Source organism: Kogia breviceps, chromosome 7 (assembly GCF_026419965.1).
Source record: "Kogia breviceps isolate mKogBre1 chromosome 7, mKogBre1 haplotype 1, whole genome shotgun sequence".
Classification (NCBI taxonomy): domain Eukaryota; kingdom Metazoa; phylum Chordata; class Mammalia; order Artiodactyla; family Physeteridae; genus Kogia; species Kogia breviceps.
In genome coordinates, this window is record NC_081316.1 from 3,943,030 (window position 1) to 3,964,507 (window position 21,478).

At 36.1% G+C, this 21,478-nt stretch overlaps 1 protein-coding gene and 1 pseudogene across 22 annotated transcripts in view; one reads left to right on the top strand and one right to left on the bottom strand.

The window, feature by feature from the left end:
- LOC131759600 (small ribosomal subunit protein uS15-like) overlaps window positions 1–5,673 on the top strand; it is a 177,114-nt pseudogene extending 171,441 nt beyond the window's left edge.
- The window catches only part of LRRC4C (leucine rich repeat containing 4C), a 1,217,033-nt gene that overhangs the window by 707,481 nt on the left and 488,074 nt on the right, over window positions 1–21,478 (bottom strand). The window lies entirely within an intron of this gene.

A 21,478-nucleotide genomic window follows, 5' to 3' on the forward strand; every position in this document is an offset into this window, starting at 1 on the left:
ATATTTTCTTTATTTTCATCATTGGCCTTTAAACTTTGATTTGTTAGTATTTGTCGTGAAATATTTCTTTATATTATGCAGTCAAATTTATCAATTTCAAATGTGTTGAATCTAGATTTTGAGTCAGTGTTAAAAAATATTCCTCTACAGTCAAATTACAAATGAATTCAATTTTTTTTGCTTCTAGTAATTTTGTGATGAATTAAAAATAAACAAAAAACTAATGCATCACATCTGATGGATTTGGTATAGTTTCTTATGTATAAGAAGGGGTACAGACCCAAATTGATCTTTTAATTTAAAATTTCTCTTTAATGGTTTGAGATGCCACTTTAACTATATAAACATTAAAAAAAAATCCTATATATTTGGGTCTATTTCTAAATTTTTCTATTGTGTCTTCCTGCTCTATTCATGTGCTGTCATCACTTTCTCATTTTTTTTCTGAGTTACGTGTACATATTTATTATCCTATATGAGCTTTAGCATCAATTCATCTGGCATCAGTAAAATACTTGTTGATATTTTTATTGGTACCAGCTAATTTAACTAATTCATTTTACTATCAATTTTCTCACTTAGGGAGAGATTATATTTTTCTGATGTTAAGAAATCCTATCCAGGAATAATAGATGTCTGTCCATTTGTTCAAATCTACTTGTTTTGTAGTGGTTTGTTTTATAGCAATAGCTAACTAATACAGAAGGCTATTGACTTTGTATATTAATTTTACATCTTATTATCTTATTGAATTATTGCACTGCTTTAAATTATTTTTAACATTGATTCTCCAGGATTTTCTAAGTATACTATTATATCATTTGCAAATCATCTTACTTCTTTTTCATTTCCATGCTTTTATGTGTTACCTTAATTCCAATGGCTAATATCTCCTATATAGCGTCAAAGAGTTAGAGAAGTAGTAGGCACCTCTGCCTAATTCCTGAGTTTAGTGGGGATGCCTCTATAACTTTTCCAGCAGAGAAGTCTACGGCTTTAGGATTGAGGTATTCCTATTTCACTGAATTAAGAAAGTATCCATATTTTTTTTTTTTATTATTGAGTGTTTGTGGGAAATGGATGTAAAGGGTTTTGGAGAACTTTTCAATATTTATGGAAATATTCAGGTGATTTTTTTCCTCACATCTATTAATGTGATGAATCATATTAATAGATTTTCTAATATTGAACATCTTGCATTACTGAAATAAATCTTAGTGGGTCATTTGGTATAATTATCTTAATATAGTATTGAATTCTGTTGCTACTATTTTATTTAGGATTTTTACAAAAATATATGTAAGTGAGGTTACTTGGCAGATTTTTTCCTATCTTTATAAGGCTTTACTATCAATGTTACAGTTGCTTCATACAAAGAGATTTAGAAAGCTGTGTCATTTTCTATATTCCACAAAAGTGTATGTAGCCTGGGTATGGTACGGTATTTGAAGGTTCTGTAGAATTTCAACCCTGTGAAACCATATGGGTTTCTTGCTTTGTGTGGTAGTTTTTGATGACATTTATTTATTTATTTATTTATTTATTTATGAAAAGTGTTCTCCTTCAGCAAAACATTTTTTCAAAGACATTGAAATATGTACAAATTTCGCAAACTGCCTAAATCTTTCTTTCTCATAACAAAAGTCTAATGACACCTGTATATACAGAAGCCACAAACAGTGATGTAAATGCACTAATGACAATGAAACACACACTTGTCTAAGCCACACTCTGGAACGTGTTTAACTGTGAACATGAACGATGCCAGAAAGTACTCTTCAAATGGAATGGAATCCACAGAACGAAGTATAATCCCAAAGGCTAACAGTAAAATATCAGGGTCATGCAGCCCACATGCTGGTGAAAACAAACGGTACTCCAGCTTTTTCTCCTCTTTAAGAGGCAGGAACATTCAAATGTGATATTTCTAAACATCCATGAAGGCTGTACAAGAATGTTTTGATACACTGAAAGTAAAATTGTGCAATTACTTGATATGGCATTTTTCAAAAGCTTTCGTTAGACTTGTAGCACACCTCTTCCAGTGTTTTCCAACTTGAAAACTACTGCCTGATGGGTACTCTAAGTATATTCTCTAAGTGAATCCTAAATGTGAGAAGAGAAGAAGGAAAAGAGAGGTGTACTTCTTGTCAGAATACAGAGATGGGCTGTGTGCAGCAGCGAATGGAGACAGCAGTGCAATTCTGACTTCCGCAAGGATCTGTAGGGATCAGTCTACAATACTGCAAGATCCTATCAACCTGAATGATACAAATAATTGATTTTCCTTTGTTTGGAGGGGAAGAAGAGGGATTGGATTCAGTTGCTTGTGTTATAGTGTTAAGTTTTAAAAATGTAAAATTGACAGTATAATGATGTAACACTCTCACTGGAATAGGGGTGATTACCTGGCAAATGGAATGATTTTATTGCCTTTTCAGAAGCTAATACATAAGAAAAGGCAATCTCTTTCTCTTTCTCTCTTTCTTAAAACTCAGATAGCATATGATCATACATGCATATATTCTATTTATACTCTATATGTTCTCTATGTATGTGTCTGTGTTTATATAGATAAACATTTGTGTGTGTGTGTGTTCTGTAGGTATACATTATTCACACACAAAGAAAAAAAGGATAAAGGGTAAAAACCATTATTACTTGTTTTGAGGGTATTTATAATCTGTTAGGGCTAAGAGTCATTTTAATATCTTATAATGATATGAGACAGAATAAAATATAGGTTAAATAGAGTTACAAACATTGTACTATGAAAATACTAGTGAAAGGAGTGGTTACTTTGGATATATGGAGGGAGCAGAGAAACAAAGAAAATACAAACAGTTCAATTAAAATAGTTACCTCTGAGCTGAACCTGGAACGACAGGGTTTCAGTATATAACGGTAACGATGGTGGTGGTGGCTTGCGTATGTATGTGTACGTGTTGTTGAGGGGTGCGGTTGTGTTCCAGGCTGACAAACATAGAGGTACACAGATACATCACTTACTTACATGCTGTCAACTTAGCTATCCTTTCAGCATCGAATAAAACCTTCTGTCAGACACTTCAAGGTCTTTGGCTGAAACTACAAACATTGGTAGAGAGTGACGTGTTGTGGAACTTTTTCTTCCAACCAAAATGACTAGCACCTGTGGTGCTGAGTTACTTTTCCTTCCAGCTGGACATGTAGGAGCAGATCACTTTCAGAAGGAGTCTCTGCTAACCAGGCTGCAGTGAGGAAAGTTATTGAGGGGATGGCCTCAGCATTTCTTCCTTTAAGAAACTCACCCAAAGCAAGAAACAAAATGCGGCAATCACTACTCAAGAGTGTCAAAATCATTCAGGCATCAAAACAGCCTATTGGAGTTTGCGGGTTCTTCAATATGAACAGCTACTATCTTTCCTTTAGCTTAAATAAGGGGTTGCATATCCTTACAATTAAAGATAATTGCAGAGTGTAAAAACTGCATTGTGATTATAGAAACACCGAACGAAGTTTGGGGGCTACAAGACAAAGACCTCATCAACTGAACACCTTGGAAGTGTGTAGCCTTTACAATACAATTCCTCCTCTCTACAGCTTTTTCTTTTTATAGAGCCCCCTTCTTTCTTTTTTCCCAACAGAAATACATTGTTCAAAGTCTTGACTGATTGGAAACTAAGCTGTGATTTTTCCTTAAATTTTTTTTAAGTTCATAAGTATCAATGGTGCTTCTTCAAATCATTTAGAAGTTGAGTTTGTTCTAAAATCAGGGTTCACTGCATTATTGTTTCGTGGTTCCTTTGGAAACCCTGTCAGAAATATCTTGCTAAATCTCATCTTGTTAAATAATGCCAGTATCTTTCACTTAAAATTATTTACGTAGACAGAAGAAGCCAGCTTTAGATGCTATGAAATGTGAAGCACAGGTATTTTTGCCTGATCAGGCACATAGCTTCAATTTAGGGGCACTGCAATAGAAAAAGCAAGGTGATTTTTTTTTTTTTTTTTTGCATACTGAATAGGCACTCTAGCTTGATAAACATCATGTTGATTTTTCTCTCTGAGACTTTATATAAAGATTTGTGGAACTTACTCGATAAAAGAATGCGAAGGAGGGTAAAAGAAATTGTAAAGAAGCCAGTTTAATTTCTCTTTAAATTGACAAAGAGGCCAATTTCTATCATAAGTTTATATGAGCTTCTCTAAAGAAAAGGTATATGTATTGCAATGCCACAAGCCATGAGCGTGTTCTCTTTCTTGAATGAAATATGACTATTCGATAAAACAACAAATTGGCAAAGAGCTAAATCTTTAAACTGCTTCAGCTACATGTCATCATTTACTTACAAGACCTGATCAGCTTTATTTATCAAAGAAGGATCCAGCACTGTCCCTCAAACTAAGCACATGAAGTCAACAAAGCGACAAGGCTCAAAAAGTGGTGAACGAATAACTGTAAATAAAAATCTTCAAGGAGAGTTCATTTGGAAAAAAAATATCAATTGGTAAATAAACAAACATCTGGGCAATCTTCTAAAAAATTGTCAATTCCCCAAAATGAATAACGTCCTCTTCGCATCCTATCCAATGTGTTGGTCAGTGGTAACACTTCAAACTAGCAAAGTGAGTTCGTGGAAATGCATATAAATTAGACACTGATTTGGGCTTAATATATTCATTTTCTGAATAATATGCAAATTTGTGTAAACCTAGGTTTAAAAATAAGATTTAAAGGCTGTAAACTCTGCAATCTCACAATTTACATGTTAATGTGGTAATTCAATTCAACAAACATTTATTGAACTCCTAGCAAAGTACTGTGCTGGGTATTATGTATGGGAGCATTACCATACCATTTAGAGAACATACAACTAGGAGGTGAGATAGGAAGAATAACGTGTAATTTTGCCCCTGATATTATACCTATATTAGCAGTTAATGCAAAATGAGGTAACATATGGAACAACTAATACTGGTAAGGTATCTTTTTCTTTATATGATACCGTCCTTTAATGTGGACTTTCCTGTAACATCGCCATTGACCCTTTGGTGGATAAGAGCTGGCAATAATATCTTGCTTTCTTTCTTGCTTTAAATGAGAAAATTTTCTCTACTCTGGATAAGGTATACATTTATCCATTTTTGAATCAATTCTTCTTTATGTAAAATTCTATGTGTTTCATATTTTAGGCTGTGGTTTTAACAACTGAGTTGAACCACAACCTCCGCCATCATAGGTCGCATGCATGCTCCAGGGAAGGTCCTGTCCCAGTTGGCTTTGCCCTACTGCTGCAGCATCCCCATCTGGCTGAAGCTGACGTCTGATGACGTAAAGGAGCAGATCTACAAACTGGCCAAGAAGGGCCTGACGCCCTCGCAAATTGGTGTGATCCTGAGAGATTCACACGGTGTTGCACAAGTACATTTTGTGACAGGCAATAAAATCTTGAGAATTCTTAAGTCCAAATGACTTGCTCCTGATCTTCCTGAGGAGCTCTATCATTTAATGAAGAAACCTGTTGCTGTTCGAAAGCATCTTGAGAGAAACAGAAAGGATAAAGATGCTACATTCCGTCTGATTCTGCTTTGGAGCCTTATTCACCGGTTGGCTCGATATTACAACACCAAACGAGTCCTCCCCCCAACTGGAAATCCAAGTCATCCATAGCCTCTGCCCTGGTTGCATAAATTTGCCTGTTTACTCAAGCAATAAAATCACTGTTTAACTAGAAAAAAAAAAAAATTGAGCCGATGAATTGTTCACTGCTTTCATTGAATTTGCCTTAGTAAACACTGACTTCAACTGACAATATTTGGAGTCAACATACAATTCACTTTCACAGAATGATTGTATAAAATACATTGAAAAGAATGAAAAATGGTGAAAAGGATAAGGCTATTAAAAAACAAAAAGCGGACAAAAACACAGCAACCACTCACTGAACACAACGGGAATTTTCTCATGACTTAATCCATCCACTTACGGCGGTGTATCCACAGAAATTTCAAACATAGCACAATGCTTTTTCCTATTAATGAAGTGGATAGAGCAGCTGCATGTGTCCTATTTCAATGAGTTACTATTTTTACTTTGTCAGTTGTATTATGCAAGTACAGCAGAGTGATAGGAAACCTGGGACTTCACACCTTTTGACCTTCTGTCTTTGTGAAGCATTTATTTACAGTCCTTTTGTATATGGTAGTTTCCTTAATTCTCAGATCCATCTTGCGTAGCAAATATAATTATTATACTATTTGTTCAAAGGAGACAACGAAAACTCAAAAAGTTTAATGATTTGGCCTAATTCACAAACTGAAGGGTAGTACTTGAATGACAAGCCACATTTTTAGGATCTCAGAAAACAACTTCTTTCCACTCTACCTGTCTGCCTTGATTAAGATCAGCAGATAATAGACAACTGTGAATCTCTCATTTTAAGTAACCAAGGGGAATTTTCTTCATTTTCTTATTTCCTTCCTTTTATAATTGTACTTTAAAATTCAGGAATAAGGTTATCTTTTAGTTGTAAAATATTAAGAATCAAAATAAGACCTCTAAAAAAAAATGATTGTTATGCATTCTGATAGGAATATAGGTGTGATTCTATGGAGGCTAAGATTCTCACACATAAGCTTAGGACATATCCATCATTGATCAATAAGAATTTATTCTGTTAGTTTTGTATGATCTAGACTGCTCTGGGTGCCACAGGAGATAGAAAAATAACATATTCAATTCAGAAAATATATACTGAGCATCTATTTTATTCTATGAATTACCCAAGAGAAAGAGCAGAGGTTTAGGAAGCAAGAAGAATTTCACCAGAAGAATAGATAGATGAAAAAGACCTGAAACTATTATTTGAAATTTTTAAATCTGATAATGGAAACATAACTGACACATATGAAGCAATTCAAGGAATTGAATTTGATGTGAGGTCTAAAAATCATGACAATCCTAGGGTTTAATAAGTTATGTTCAGTAAAATTCAGAAAGAATATTAGTAACAACTATTTAAGACATTTAATCAACCTTAATTTGAAGGTAGAAAACTGGTTGATATTCATATTCGTGAATTTATAAGTGTGGTTTTTAAGAGCATCATAAAATCTGTATATCAAGTCCATTAGATGAATTTAGGTAATTGCAGTAGACAAAATCCAATTAAGTCACTTCTTAGAGGAAAAGTAAACACAATATATTATCTCCAGTATTTTCCAACTATATATATGGTTTATTTCATAGAGTTTAAGCGAGTAAAACGTATGCCTATCTAATCACGGAGCTACCAACCCATCACGGCACATACTTTGCGATGTTTCCCAGGAAGTGGTGATGAATTTACTCCAATGACATTTGTTCAGCCTGCTCACACAAACTACAATCTTTGCATCTAGCTTGGCTGGGGTATTAAGGTGGGCAAAGGAGCAACAGGAAGGCAAAACTATGGTCATGAAACACAATAAAAATGACTGTCAAAAGAGGAACAAAGCTTATGGCCTCCTTAAGCTGGCATTCTTTTTCTCTCTACTAAGTAACCACATTAACATTCTAGTCGCACATATTCTTCATTTTAATCTGTATTTAAATAAAGAAGATTTTTCTTTGCAGAGTCATAATCAGCATCAACATTTTTTGAGATATCACAGCTTCTCTCCATTAAGTATTAAACAGTAAAAAGAAACAAAATTAATGAACTATCTTGAGTATATTCAACGGTGTAAACTGCGTGGGTGGCGAATCTGAGAATGTTGGCATAGCAAGACTAGTATCGTGTACCCTATCCCCCACTCAAGTACATAACAAACTGATTCATGACATCGAAATCCACTTCTTTCAAATTCGCAAATGCTTTAGTGCCTTTTAACCTCTACCCATTCACTCCGCTGACGTTTGTCATCATTAAATATATATTTACATCAACTTTCACTGTGGCCCCATAAAAATACTCTTCCCGAGTGCTAGAAAAAGTAAAGAGAATTAATGACTGTCACCGTTCAGACATAAAACCAATTAACCTTGATATATGTATGTCTTATTCAATAGGAGGTAAATTTTTCATATTTAAATTCTAAACTTTGGGGATGACAGGTCTACTCCCGTCAACAGTTTTTGTGTTTTTTTTGTTTTGTTTTGTTTTGTTCTTCTCTCCATAATGGGGCTAGGAAAAAAATCCCAGAAACATGTATCTGTGACAGAAAGATTATTGCTGAGAGACTTCCTGGGCAGCTCTCAAAAAGGAGAAGTTTAAGAAAAAATTCTGCACGACCCTTCAACTTGTAAGTGTTCAGCTTTTAAAACGTGGCTGGATCTGTAGTTTGTGCCTAGAACGGACAGCCGATGCAAGGCATTATTTTTCCCCTAAGATAAATGATATAAATGGCCTCTAGTGTATGATTTCCACTGATAAAAGAACTTTGGAGTAATTGCGAGGGATCGGCCATTTGATAGTATTATGACAATACGCTTCATGGAATAATGAATTTATTGTGGCTTTAGCATCATTCAGATCCAAATATCAACCGAGCTCTGCCATTTAACAGCTAATGTGATTTTAGTGCTTTTGAGGCTCAATGTTCTCATCTTAGAAAAGGGAACAACAAAAACGACCTATTTGATTTTTGTGACAATTAAGCAAGTGAGAACCATCACATTCTCCCATTCAAGGGGCCACCATCTATGTAATATATAAATAAATAGTGCCTCTTGGCATTGTGAAATACGGTAGGCTTGACTAAGATGTGAAAAGCCCTAGCCTCACAGTTACAAGTAGATGCTCAATATTTGTATTATTCAATACCATTGCAATAACAAAAAAAGTGGGAACTTGACATCCTTTACATATCAAAACACTTGTTTCCTGAGCACAGCCACTATATCTTATGCCTGTTTTGGATTTCACATGCCTAGGACAATGTCTGGCTCATAGAACTAGCTCAATATCAATATGTTGAATAGATGAAGATAACATTAATCTTGTATGATTGGTAGATCAGGAGGCCTTTGAAAAGCTTTATCCTTCGGTAAGAATTCCCAAAGAGTTTGTGAATAAGAGCAGGTGTGACCTCGGGCACAGCTCTTTTGTTCCCTAAAGAGAAATGAGCTTTTGTGAATTTTTATTATGAGGATATATGTGTTAATGGTATACACACACGCAGCCTTCTCAAACTTAAAGTAATACTAGTGTGTGTGTGGGTGTGTGTTCTGAATTTAAAAAGGGAGTGGACGTGGGCCAAATAAATACATGATGCTGGCATTAAAGCACAGACAGATTTAAAGAATTGTAAGAAAACATTCAAAAGGGGAAATGACATTTAACTTATGAAGTTAATCATTTCCTTTTGTTTCTGTTTGGGGGGCTCTATACCAATGGTGTTTTCTGGAACCGTCTACAAGGTGCACTGTGCTCCCTTTAAGCAGCCCTCTCTGAATATGGTTTCTTCACTAGAGGTCGAATTTTTGCACGAAGCGTGACTCTTAAATTCGCATCTTTGTTTCCATCAACTTTTTAAATATGAAGAAGAGATTGGCTCTTACAGCTTTGTCACTCGCACTGTCAGAAAGCCTTTGAGCATGATAAGGAAACTGAGTTTAAGAGAAATAATACGGCTTCTTCCAAAGTTACACAGTAGCAGGGGTAGCTGGTACTACTGCACAGGTCTCTTCCTCATCCAGATTTGCCCCCTGACTTAACCCGACTCTCAGTGATGAGTTAAACCCAAGATAAGGAACTACTTGTCTTCAGTAGGTATATTCATCCTGGATACCTAAATTTCTTTTATTCGACCAATGTACATTTAATACATCAACAATATCAAAATGGCATCAAAGGAAACTGGGAAATTGTCTTTCACCGATTTCTGTCTCTGAGTCTACCACAATCCATGTCCCAAACAAAAATTGTTAACTAGCACCATCTGCTGTAGAGTATATTTCCGAGTCACAGTATTCTAACTCCTTCGTGAAAGTTTAGCAGTTGTCAAGTTACCAGTGAATTCACTAGCCTGACAGAGAGAGAATAGCATGCCCTGTATGTTCACTCTGTCCAAGTTGTACTAGTCAGTTTCACTCACAGAAACTCAGAGTCAGAAGGGACCTAAAAACTAAGGGTCATGGATTCCAGCCCTAACAGGTTGTGGGATCCTAAAGATTCGAGTCCCAATTCAAGCTTTACCAACCTTGAGCATTTAAACTTGTGCTCAAGGTAAATCTTCATTAAGTCTCAGTTTCTTCCTCTATGAAATTAAGACAATAGTAGTTCTCAACTCATAGTGATATTGAAAGGATTAATAACTCATAAGGTTATGTAAAGGAGCTGGCCCTTTCTTACACTTCAGATTCAGTTTAAATGTCAGCTCCTCTGAAAGTTCTTCCCTAATTACGTTATTTAAATTGGTCTTTCTGCTATTCTTTTTAACCCATCATCCTGCTTATCTTCTTTATAACGTAATCTGTGATAAATGATCTGTTCATCTGCTCATTAGTTTAGCCTCTGCCTCCCCCACAAATCCGTAAGCTTTATGAAGCCTGGGTCTGCCTGTATTCTCAAAACCAAGCGGCATAATGCTTCACACAAAACAAATATTAGGGACTTCTCTGGTGGCGCAGTGGTTAGGATTCCACACTCCCAATCCAGGGGGCCCGGGTTAGATCCCCGGTCGGGGAACTAGATCCCACAGGCATGCCACAACTAAGAGTTTGTGTGCCGCAACTGAGAGTTTGCATGCCGCAACTAAGGAGCCCACCTGCCACAACTAAGACCCGGCTCAACCAAATAAATAAATAAATAAATAGATCTTTAAAAAAATATATTAGCAAATGAATAGTGTGCAGTAATCAATTGATATATGTTTATAATCATTAGCATATATAAATCTGCACATTTCATGTAAATGTTATGCTTTTCAATTATGGCAGTTTGTCTGTTTCAAACAACTTAAGATTTAATGTTTACATGTTTGAAAGACATAAAAAGCTAGACAAAAATATTGTCAGACTAAGAATTGGCAATGCCAGTACTGGGCATATACCCTGAGAAAACCATAATTCAAATAGAGTCATGTACCACAATGTTCATTGAAGCTCTATTTACAATAGCCAGGACATGGAAGCAACCTAAGTGTCCATGAACAAATGAATGGATAAAGAAGATGTGGCACATATATACAATGGAATATTACTCAGCCATAGAAAGAAACGAAATTGAGTTATTTGTAGTGAGGTGGATGGACCTAGAGTCTGTCATACAGAGTGAAGTAAGTCAGAAAGAGAAAAACAAATACCGTATGCTAACACATATATATGGAATCTAAAAAAAAAAAATGGTCATGAAGAACCTAGGGGCAAGATGAGAATTAAGACGCAGACCTACTAGAGAATGGACTTGAGGATACGGGGAGGGGGAAAGGTAAGCTGGGACAGTGAGAGAGTGGCATGGACCTATATACACTACCCAACGTAGGGTGGATAGCTAGTGGGAAGCAGCCACATAGCACAGGGAGATCAGGTCGGTGCTTTGTGACCACCTAGAGGGGTGGGATAGGGAGGGTGGGAGGGAGGGAGATGCAAGAGGGAAGAGATATGGGGACATATGTATGTGTATAACTGATTCACTTTGTTATAAAGCAGAAACTGGCACACCATTGTAAAGCGATTATACTCCAATAAAGATGTTTAAAAAAAAAAGAAAGAAAATTTGATTAGGAAAAAAGGACCACACTACTAAAAACTGTATATAACCCTTCTCTTTAGTGCTTAAAATCTATCCAAAATACCCCTACTAAGGGCACATCCACCACTGCTGGTTGACCTCTAAGTGACAGGAAGATTTTGATCTTATGATGCAGTCCTATCCATTTTTAGACTGCTCAGATTATTAGAAAATCTTAATTTATGTTGAACAGAAATCAGTATCCTGGAAGCAAGCATTCATTGGGACCACTTCAATCCCCAAAAATGCACAGCACATTTCTAATTTCATATTAGCCCCTTATAAAAATAAAGACACCTTTCAAATACTCGTTGAGTTTTCTCTTCTCCAGGTTAATTAAATCCACTTCAATCAAGTTTAATCACACATCCATATTGGTATTCATCTTTGTAGGACACGTTTAGCAGATACGGTCACACATTCAGATCATAACTTGGTGAAGATATTAAAGGAAAACATTTTATTTGTATAATTATTTATGGGCCCACAAAGCACTTTCACATTCCTAAACTAATGAGATAGCATCTTGGTTTCATGTTCCGTTATGTATTGGTTTATGGAACCTCATCTAGAAACAGTTCTGGGCTAAGTATAATAAATTTTCTAGACTTTTGTAGTGAGAAAAGTGTACAATTATTTCCCCCATGCTAATAGGGTAAACTGCATTTAGGTTTTTCCAAATCCGTGAGTGGCTAGTTTCCTGTTTACTTCTAACATTCACTCATTTATCTCAGAGAAGCTCACACATGGATAAGACACTTAGACCTTTGTGGTAGGCAGAATAATAATAAATAAAATGTCCACGTCCTAATCTGGTACATTACATAGCAAAAGGGTTTTTTTGCACTTATGATTTAAGGTAGAAACTTTGAGATGAGGGGATTATTTTGTATTATCAGGTAGGCCCAATAGGGCAGAAGAACGGATTGGAGAGATTCAGAAGTGAGAAGGACTTGACCTGCCATCACTGGCTCTGAAGATAGAGAAGGCCACGAGCCAAGGTACGTGAATGGCTTCAAGAAGTTGAGAACGACCCTCAGCTGCCAGCCAGCAAGTTGTTAAACAGGGATCTCAGCCCTACAACTGCAAGGAACTAAATTTTAATTAGCAAAGAAATGGATTCTTCCCTAGAGCCCTCCTCCTGACACCTAAATTTTAGCCCAGTGAGACCTGTGGTCAGACTTCTGTCATACAGAATCGTAAGATATTAAGTTGGCTGTTTTGAGCCACAAAGTTTGTATTCACTTGCTACATCAGCAACGGAAAACTAATACAATCCGGGTCTTTGTAAATTAGTATCAACGCTCTGAGGGGGATGTAATTCAATACGTTTTAGGTTCAGCAAGAACTGCGTTTTTGGAATCCTCCAACCAGTGCTACTCCATACAAACACACCAAAACCCACTCTCTCATGCTTCTGTAGATAAATGGCACAACTTCTCGTTGGGTACAACGAATGCAAAGTTTGGGAATACTCTTAATGATCAGTGACTTTGCAGCTGAGTTTGTGTATTGCAAAGCAATTTTATCTTTAGTTTAGGGGGGAAAATGTAGATATATGTAATTCAACACTTAAGAACAGTAAATTAACCTCTTCTGTTTCTCTGTCTCTCTCATTTCTATCTTCTCCTCCTTCCCCTTCCTTTCCTCCTCACACTCAACACCACACTATACATGTATTCATATTTTTAGAGTAGGGATTATAAGTACCATTTTAATGAAAATGTAATGCATTGTTTAATGAGAATATATTTGTCCCCCAGAAAATGACTGGCTTTTCTCCTCAGCTGTCCTAACGTTGAATAAGCTATTCCTTGAACCACACCTATTATCTTTGGAGTTGTCTGATCATTGTTTACAACTCCTTTGAAGATACTTGCAATCGAGGAAGCATAAAGTTGGTATTGGTTACAAAAGCCCTAAACTTGGTGTTGCCTTTGGATAGTTCCTGGCAGTTCATTCATTCTCTTGTATATGTTTCTGGTACAGAAAGTAATTCATCAGCAAAAGTATACCCCAATGCCAGAATCCCCGTTCCAGCTTGTTTTCTCTCTGTGCTTTTGCAAAATGCCTCCAGTTGGTTAATAATTTTATACTCTTCTTTGGAAAGTTGGCCATCACTCATAACTTTCATGGCATAGAGAGAGAAAATATCCAAGAGAAAAAGCCATATACATTTTGAAAATCAATGCAAAGGCAGTGAGAGCTTGTATTTGATGGAATGGTTGAAGTGAACTCTACAAATCTGAAATGTCATGCATCTTCTATCAGTATTAAGAAAATATTGTAACATCCAATTAATTAAACAAATGTTTATTGAGTACCAACTTATTTCTATGCACTGAGCCAAGGATATGGCAACCAACAAGAAAAAAATGGTGTTGCCCTTTTGGAGATTACAATCTGGCATTCTTCTCAAAAAATAAAGCATTGTTGGGTATAAACATGTAGCAGTCATTAATATTGTTCACTCAATATTTCTAGTTTTTCTTCCAGGCATATGGTAGGATTACACATTCCCACCCCTTTGAAGTTTATTGTGGTCGTGTATATTGCTTGTCCATTAACATATGAGGAGAAGTCACACATGTCAGTTTTGGGGGGAGGATTTAATAGTCAGTGTACAATATTTCATGTTCCTATTTGTCTCCCTCAGCAAACATGGAAGCATAAAGATGAAACCTTCCACAGCTGGCAGTCCTAAATAAGAATGGCATAGAACAGAGCTGATTTCCAATGTATAATAAAAAAGTTTTTATATATACACATGTGTATATATATATTTATATTTATATATGCCTTTGTTATTTGAAGCCACTGATATGTTAGAGTTGCTTTTACTAAACTAGTCTATTAAACTCATGAAAAAATTGATACCTAAAAGAAGACCACTATCATATCAAGACCTAAAGGCTTAAATGGATAAAAATAGTGAGAAGATTGTTAAAGGAGACAAAAAAAGCTGGTAACTTTTCTTATGTAACAGCAAGGCATTTGGTGAAGATGTCACCTCTTGTAAGTTGGCAGTTATTCCATAGAACTAATGAACTTGTATCTTTAGGGAAAAATTAGAACATATAATGTTCATTCATTGTGTTGTCTATGTTTAGCAAATCACTAAGAAACAAAAAAGATGAGCTCAGAACATAATCTGCCTGCTTATAAATAAGTAAAGAGAATAAAGACAATCCACAAATTCAAGGACTTGCAGCATAAAACATAAAGCAAGAAAAACAAGGAAACCTTCTGGGCATAGTTCATTAGAACTCAGGCTGTAGTAAGGATTCAATCAAAAGTATGACCAGCACACTCATTGTTAAAAGCCCTGAAGTGATTAAGGTGTCTTAGAGTAAGGATTCAGCTGCCTAGTAATTCATTTCAATTAGACACATTGGCTATGAAATTAGAGACAAGGGGTGTTGTTTCCCCACTGAAACCTAATAAGTTCTAGGTGCCCATAATTCAGCCTAGAGAGAGAAAGAAGTAATTGGAGAAGAAAACCAAAGAAATGTAGCAAAAGCTAAGAGATACACCCTAAAAAGTACCACTAGAGTAGCTACCAGCACACAGAGTCTACCAGATAAGTAAGGAGCCAGCTAAGTTTTTGAGACAAAGACTTACACATGAAATTTTAAAAAGACCCTTGGGCAGAAAGTGGGTTGAAAAAGCTGCCATCTCTCCTAGGAGAGCATATTTTCCAAGGTACATTTCAGATGCAACCAAGAATCATGGTGAAAAAAGAATAATATCCCTAAAGGACAAACCAGAAGGATATAAATTAGAATTCATGAACAGAGGGACCCCTCCAATAGAGCAGAATTATACCTAATCAAAGAACGTATCCAATCCTCCAGAAGTGTTTACTCCCATCAGTGGCTGATTACTAACCTATAAGCTGTGAACGGGGCACATAATTTGCCCTTTGATTCATAGATCTCCAGGGCTATAGCCACACTGATGAAGACTACAGGGCCTCTTTTAGGGTCTGAGACTCTGAGCTGGACCCAGCAGCTGGATGCCTGTTATGGGGGAATGAATGTGTTCTACACAGAAATACAAGTCTGTATTAGTCAGGGTTCTCCAGAGAAGCAGAACCGATAGGATCTGTGTTTGTTTATTATCCTCTTGGACCATATAAATTTCATCCCTCTCCAGTCTTGGTATTTTGCCTGAGGATTGCACTGCCTGTTAGAAGTTGGACTAATGCCTTTGACTGTCATTGTATATCATATTTTACCCATTCAAACAGGATCTCTTTTAAACGAAGAACTTGTTCTGTCAGGAATATTTGCAATTCCAGTCCAAAGACAGACGATAGGCAGAATTTCTTGTTGCTCAGAAGAGGCTGGCCTTTGTTCCATTAACGCTTTCAACTGGTTGAATGAGGCCTACCCCCATTAGGCAAAATAATCTGTTTTACTCAAAGTCTACTCATTTAAATGTTACTCTCAACCAAAAATTACCTTCACAGAAACATCCAGAATAATGTTTGACCAAATATCTAGATATTGTGGCTCAGTCAAGTTGACACATAAAATTAACTATCACAGAGTTATTTGAGTATTTGGTGACCAGAGGGAGAAGCCGTCCACAATATTTAGCTTTATTTTTTTCCCCCCTACTGTGTACCATCTTCATATCTCCTTCTCAGACTCGGCTTTTCCTGCCATCCTCTTTCACTCATAAGTACTCTTGTCGCTGCCTTGGGCCACCCAATTTCATCTTCCCACGCATAAGCGCCTATGAAGTTTCATGACACTCCTGAAATTAGGTGACTTGCTTTGACTAGTGAAATGTGACCAGATATATTACACGTCACTGCTGACTGGAGCTTTAACAAGCCAGGACAAGATTTATGTGCTTTGTTCCTTAGTCTTGGTAACCATAAATGGTGCAGGGAGGGTTTGCTACCTCACCTTAGATCCTGGAGAGAAGACCGTGAGTAGCAAAGCCCTTGCCTAACAAGCAATTACGACATGGTATACACGGAACAAACCCTTGTTGTTTGTAAACAGTTGAGATGGTTGGGTTATTTGCTCCACAGCATTATCTAGCCTTTCTTGCACTAGAATGAATGTATCACAAGAGAAACATTATCTTAGGAAGAGATGTTAGATGAAATATTTAGAGTATAGCGTTTGGGTTTGGACAAACTGATGTTGAATTTTGAGACAGTCCCTTTTGGGCTGTGTGACTCAGGTCAACATTACTCAGTTTCTCTGATCATTGGTTGTTTTGTTTTTTAGCTTTTTTTTTGGGGGGGGGGCGGGGGGTACGCGGGCCTCTCACCGTTGTGGCCTCTCCCGCTGCGGAGCACAGGCTCCGGACGCGCAGGCTCAGCGGCCACGGCTCACGGGCCCAGCCGCTCCGCGGCACGTGGGATCTTCCCGGACCGGGGCACGAACCCGCGTCCCCTGCATCGGCAGGCGGACTCTCAACCACTGCGCCACCAGGGAAGCCCTGATCATTGGTTTTTATTGTCTGTAAATCAGAGATAATTATGCATTTCTTGAACTTTTAATATATGGCAGGTATTATTCTAGGCACTGGGGAAATAAAGATGGATAAAATGGATTCTGAAACAAAAATTACATGTCTACTGTCAAAAAGAATGTAACACAAGTGAATTCTTAGTCCACCACGTCAAACACTGTAGAGAGACTATACATTTTCCTGATTTCTTTTGAGTTCTTACTTTAATGTAGAAAGATCTTAACCTTCACTGTTAACAGTGCTGATACCACCTGCTAACAGGTGGCTTTAGAAAGAAAGTGAAAGTCTAAGTTGTTTTTCCTTTAATCAACATAAATGCCAAGAACCAGTCGGACTGGAGTTTCACTAAAGTGCACGTTTGCTTTGGCACTCGCTAAAAATGCCAAATTCATCACAAGTCCCCAGAGGGAAGAAATTACTTTCCAGCAGGCAGTGAGGCTTACTGGGGAGAATGCCTTCTTTCCTTTTTCCCTATGACCTCCATGTTCTACATTATGTTGTCTCCTCTTAGTTTGTCCCGAGTAAACATGACCCAGATGAGGACATAAATGCATAATTAACAAAAGGAAAAATAAAAATAGACAATAAATGTATGAAAAATATTCATGCTTATTAAGGATGAAGAAAGAAAAATCAAAGTAATACTAGAAGAGCATTGTCATATGCTATAGACTAAGTGTTTGTATCCCCTCAAATTCATATGTTGAAACCTAATCGCCAGTATGATGGTATTTGGAGGTGGGTCCTGGGGAGGTGCTTAAGTCATGAGGGTGGAGCCCTCATAATGGGATCAGCGCCCTTATTAGAGACCCCAGAGATTCCTCTCACCTTCTGCCATGTGTAGACACAGAGAGAAGAAAGCTGTCTCTGGACCACGAAGTGGGGGCTCACCAGACACCCAACCTGCTGGTCCCTTGATCTTGGACTTCCAGCCTCCAGAAACATGAGAAATAAATGTTCGTTGTTTAAGCCACCCAGACTATGGTACTTTGTTATAGCAGCCCAAATGGACTAATAAATATTGGTAAAATAATAAATATTTTAAAAATACTGAATCACTTTCCTACATTGCTAGATAATTTCTTTTTTCATTTAGATATAGCATGGATGTAAAACACTCAAATTATGTGTGATTGCTACTCCAATATTTTATTTGGAGGAATTGATTCTACTAAAATAGAATCAATCCATAAAAAAAGTTCTGAGCATGTCCATCCTGGCACTTTCCTAACAATATAACTTTGGATATAATATACTTTTAACACTAGAGTATTAGTTAAATAAATCAAGATAGAAGTCTACAAAGAAATACCACACAAACTTAAAAAAAATTTATACACATACTTACTAAAAAGAAAAAATATTTATAATAAATAAAAAATTGAAATACATGCATAGAGACAATATTTGCATGCATCTGTGATAATGAAGGTTATGTTTGGCAAGGAAGTAGCATGAGTGTTCAAGTTCATAAGGGTGTTCTCTGTACTATCTGATATTTCTAAAATGAGTGTGCATTGCTATTTTATAAAGTAAAATTAATTTTAAAAAAGCAAATTTGGTAAAAGTAAAACCTAGCTTATAGCTGTATTACAGCAGACACTGACCATTAGAAAACACCATCAAACATCTAGTCCTTACCAAAGGTAAGAAAATGTATATTTGCTGATTGGTGATCAATTTGTGTCACCAATAAAAAAACATAGATGACTTTTTAAGTTACTAAGAAAAATATTGAGTACACAATGAAATGCTAGGTTCTTCCAAGAGTAGCAAGAATGTAAAATATACATATAAATGCTGTACATGCTGAATTAGAAATGAAAGAATTCCAGCCTTTTTCTCTTTGGAATGACACACTGGATGGATGCTTTTCCTAACCTGTTATTAAAATCTCTTCAGGCAGTCAAAAATGGATTAATAGCAAAGGGCGTATTGATTAAAATGTAATTTCTATTATTACAACGAAATGATGTCTTTGCCTGCAAGTGGGAAGTACTCAGAGGCATTCTTTTTTTTGACATATTATAGTTCACTTTAGTGTTCCACACAGAACTCGATTTCTGCTGAATTATTGGGAGGACAGGTATGTGTATTAGGCCACTATATAATGATTTTTCAACAGAAGATGTTGTCTTAGAGGGAGGCAAAACTTTTCATCTATTTTTAACACTTTTACCTAAGGAATCAATGTAAACATTTTTCCTTTTGTAAATTGATCCCAAATATACTTGACTTCAAACACTGTTTAAAAGTTTAAAAGGGAAATGTAGAAGAAATATTTTCTTAAAAACACTATAACTCAAGCAATGAAATTAACCAGTTTCTTTTGGTTTCACTGTCTAAATTTTGGGGTTTTTTTTTGGTAGCAGGTTTCATGGTTTAAAACAGAAAGGACTTCCAGACAGCATGTAAGTGAGCAGGTATAATCTTTCTTTCAGTATTCACTGTCACATTCACACACACACACACACACACACACACACACATACACACACAATCACCAATATCTGATAATCTAATCTCAGAAATTAAAATATTAGATATCATGGACTCCTTGCTATTTTACACATCACATAAAAGAAAACATGCTGAAAATTAAACTATTTTGTACTATAATAAAATATGCTTCAGTTTTAGAGTTTGAAACTTTTGCAAAAATGTACATCCTAGAATTAATGAAATTTGCTAATTCATTATATGGAAATATGTGGATAGCAAAGAATGTTATTATAACTAAAGCATTCTTCTTAAAACTGCATTAAATATCTGTTTCATTAAATAATAGCTAACATTTATTGAACATGTACTCTGTGGAAAGAAGTTTTTTAAAGATATCTAAAATTTATTATTATAAAACTATGTAGGAATTTGGAACAATTCTTGGCCTATAGATGCAAATAATTGTTTATGAACTAAGATTAAAACCATATAAGAAAATCGAGGTCAATGTACTAAAATTATAATAGTTCTAGGTTAGAGTTATAAACTTTTTTCTCAATTTCTCAAACTTTCTCTAATAGGTCTATAGTTTCTTTTATAATTTCAAAGAAGCAACTAAATTTCAAACACTCAAATGCTGTGGAAATGTTTTGGTAGGTGATTATAAACAGTGTTAAATTTAATATCAAGAACTGCCTCTCTCCTTTAAAATAGACAATAAAAAAGTTCAGAGCCTAATTTTTTTAATTGAATAAAAAAGCATATTTCTCATTTAAGTTTTTCTCAGATGAAAGAGATCCAATTCTGTTGCATTTCGACACCTCCTCTTTAAAAATACAAAAAAAAAAAAAATAAGCAAATCATTAAGAAATATTTCTGAACTGTTGAATACCAACAATACTAATATAGTCAAACTTCTTTTTTGATAAATATGGCCTCCCACCAGATTCATCCCTTTGTCAAAGTCCAAAAGAGCTCAGCTACTGGCCCCATTAGTCAATTAACTTGTAACACCTCTAAAAGGAAAAATTAAATTGGTAAAAGTTTGATTTATATATCCTGGCAGATTCAGCATAATTTCAGTGCTACCCATCAACAGAAAAAAAGATAAAGTACCTGCAAAATGGTACCACCTCCTAATAATTCAATTCCTGAATGTGTTTTAGGGTTCAATCTAAATGTTCAGAAGGAAACAACAAACATTGCTAATGGAATATTTTCTCGTATTTTCCCAAGACCTCTTTCTGTTTTGACACTTAGCTCATGCCTATTATCTAAATATTTACATTTAATTTGTTGCTCACCACTACTAGTGATCACTTTGCAAAGCTGTAGTCAGTATGAGGCTAATTAAAGAATCTCGAAAAGAGACCTTATACCAGTGTTCTGATAAGAAATAGCTGGCATACTCATATTAAGCTAATTAGAGAAGGGTATATTTTAAAAGAGGCTATTCACAAAGAAGTAACCAGGATGTAGAGAAGCCAAGTGCAGTCCTCTGAGCTAGTAAGAAAAAAGGAGTATGATCCCTAGGTCTGAAGGGTGTGGGAGACGAAGCAGTGCATGTAGGCAGTATCTACATATTTCTTGCCTACAAGGTAGCCTTGAAAGGAATAGACCTTTGGCTGAGGGATCCAGCCAGCCTTTGATGAACTTGCAGAGAGGGATCCTGGAGAATGAATATCCTGATCTCACTTTTCCTTTCCTACTTTCTCTTGCTGGGGCCTCCCATTGGCTGTCGAGGGACTAGAGCCCATTGTTCTAGCCTGTACAGGTCAGCCTCTAAAACAGGGTGGCAGAGAGGGAGCAAATAAAGCATAGCCACCGAAAAAGTAAATGAAGCCCGA